This window comes from Helianthus annuus, chromosome 10 (genome assembly GCF_002127325.2).
Source record: "Helianthus annuus cultivar XRQ/B chromosome 10, HanXRQr2.0-SUNRISE, whole genome shotgun sequence".
NCBI lineage: Eukaryota > Viridiplantae > Streptophyta > Magnoliopsida > Asterales > Asteraceae > Helianthus > Helianthus annuus.
This window is the reverse complement of record NC_035442.2, coordinates 161,666,504-161,669,084: the sequence shown is the minus strand read 5'-3', so window position 1 is coordinate 161,669,084 and position 2,581 is coordinate 161,666,504. Positions and strand designations below refer to the sequence as shown.

The window sequence follows — 2,581 nt, the reverse complement described above, 5'->3', positions numbered from 1 at the left end:
ACTAAAAATAGTTGAAGGTACAGTCTTAACCAACACTAAATAAACTTTGTTTGGTCAAAGTCAAAAGTCACAGAACTGACTGTATTTAAGGATCGACGGCATTTGTATTATAATATAATAATAATAATAATAATAATAATAATAATAATAATAATAATAATAATAATAATAATAATAATAATAATAATAATAATAATAAAATGAAAATCAATACAAACGTGATCAAAATAAAAATCCAAAATTTCCGTGGTCAAAATAAAAATTCAAAATCTTCTTTGTAGCTAATGATGTAGTTTAATATATAATAATAATTTTTTTTAATTATGTCATGCATTTTTGTTTTGATGACTGGTTTATCTTTTTTTAAAACAATTGAACACGTCAAAGATTGCAGGTTAACAACCGATACAATACAAAATGAATAGGTCAAAGATTGTGGCTAACTAGCAAAGTTTCTTATAATGGATGTCTCCATCCCTCCCTCTCTAACTATATATATTTGTATTTATATTGGACGGTAAGAATTCTAAATATTGTGAAAACTATTAAACTTAAAACTAATCATAATCAACATTTTTTTATACTATCACTATATTCTCCTATATATTAATAACCCAAGCCTTTGAACAGCAGAAAGGGTTAGCTTTGGTATTTCACCAACAAACTTGACAAAAAAGCCTAGGTGATTGTCACAGCCACCACTGCCATATCTCCGACAGAAACTCACCGCCACCGCCACCAGTGCCATATCTCCGATAGAAGATGGAAAACAGGATATTTATTTGGCTTATAAAAGTATGAAATGCCTAACCATCATATCAACTTTGAAGATGGAAAACAGGATATTTATTTGGCTTATAAAAGTATGAAATGCTTAAAAACTCATTTATTTGTTGATACATGTAATTTGCTATAACATGATTTATGTTTTTGACCTTTCTTTTGCGTGGGTGAAGACGCGGTATGATGGTGTTTATTTGGTGGTGTGGGCATATGGATATGGACCACCGTAATCAGCTCCAATAGATGGATGTCTGGCTAACATGGTCGAATGAAACAGGTCTGATTGCCTCAATGACCTGAATTTTAATGTTCAGTGTAAGTCAGAGTTAAGGTAACCTTTAAAATAAAGACTCTGTTTGGCGAGTTGTATTGATTTTAAAAGTCTACATGTTGTAAAAGAAAAGATGTAATTAGAGAAATTAGCATTTGTTGTATAAAATTTGTTGCTATAAATGAAAGTTTTGGAAACTAACTCATATGTTAAAAATGGAAGGCAAATGAACAGTGTTATGATCTACGTGGAAAGTTTTGATTCGGTTTTTCCTGTTTCCTTTCTTTCGCAATGTTTTCAGGTTATTCGAGTTCACCTATGACGTTTTGCTGGAGTGGTTACGTTCCAGGTTTTGTTGGTACTGGCCGGGTTCGACCCCCAGGTTGGCCTATTTTTTCCCAATTTTTTATTTTATTTTACATGTGTCAGTTTTATATAGCGTACAAGTGTTGTTGTTCTTGTAAAATAGTGGCCTCCGTTTTGGGTTTGGTTTCCACAGAAAAAATTGGGTCAACATGTTATAGAAAATTTTAGTTTATTTTGTATCATCTTATCTACTGAATATACGAAGTGAAGTAACAGGCCATTGTACATGTAAAAAAACTGGCGCAACGCTTTATTTTGTAGCACGTTTCCGTTGACGGGCGCTGTTGATGATCACTATGTGTTTATACATGTATGTATGTCTTGATCATGTTGCCTTTTTGTTATTTACCAGCTTCAAGACAATCCATGCATGTATTTCGAAGAGAGATCAGATTGGTTGGTCATAATAAAAGGCTTTAGTGTGTTCAATATTTCTTGGAATTGTTATATTGTCTTTGCTGTGAATCTTTCGTATGAAGTCATAATAAAATGCATGCTATATTTATATACTTTATATACTTTGTTGTGAATCTTTCATATGAAGTTAAGAGCTATTAGCATGTTATTGATGTTTACCTTCTTAATTATGATGGTTATGAAGTTGTAGTGCATCAAATTTATTAGCATGTTTTTGATGTGTACCTGCTTAATTATGATGGTTTTATTTTGAACACGGTAATTATCATAGGTGTTTGCGCGTTGTGAAGCGCGCACGGTTTAAAACCTAGTTAGACCATGTTTAGTGGTAAGTTGTTATAATGCCCTCACCATGGGGCATTATCCGACACGTGGCATCCTAGTCACACTTGGGCATTATAGCAAAAGTGGCGTAGTGGGGCATTATGCCAATAACCCCCATTCAATCATTTCATAATTATTTTTTTTTAATTTAAAACATAAAAAACTTCATTAATTTAAAAAAAATTACACTACTTGAAATTAAAAAAAAAAAACTGAAAAAAAACAGAAAATAAAAAAACAGAAAAAAAAAACCGAAAAATAAAATAAAGTTAAAAAAAAAGAACATGATCTAGAGTCCATATTTTTCTCTAATTTTTTGGCGACGCATTTGCGCAAGGATCAACGCATCGCCTTGTAGGTGGTCGATAGGTTTGGACAAAAACTCAATGTCCTTTTCCATTTGCCTCGCCTCTTGCATCC

The 2,581-nt window shown here is 31.9% G+C and overlaps 1 long non-coding RNA gene across 2 annotated transcripts; it reads left to right on the top strand.

Annotated features, from left to right (window-relative positions):
* The first annotated feature begins 545 nt into the window (after positions 1 to 545).
* LOC110883185 lies at positions 546 to 2,030 on the top strand. Of its 2 annotated transcripts, none has more exons than XR_004869866.1 (3): positions 546 to 863; positions 957 to 1,436; positions 1,773 to 2,030. It is a non-coding gene; the product is annotated as an uncharacterized LOC110883185 (long non-coding RNA). The 2 variants fall into 2 exon arrangements; XR_004869867.1 differs by having other exon boundaries at positions 546 to 1,060; positions 1,356 to 1,436.
* The last annotated feature ends 551 nt before the right edge of the window (positions 2,031 to 2,581 follow it).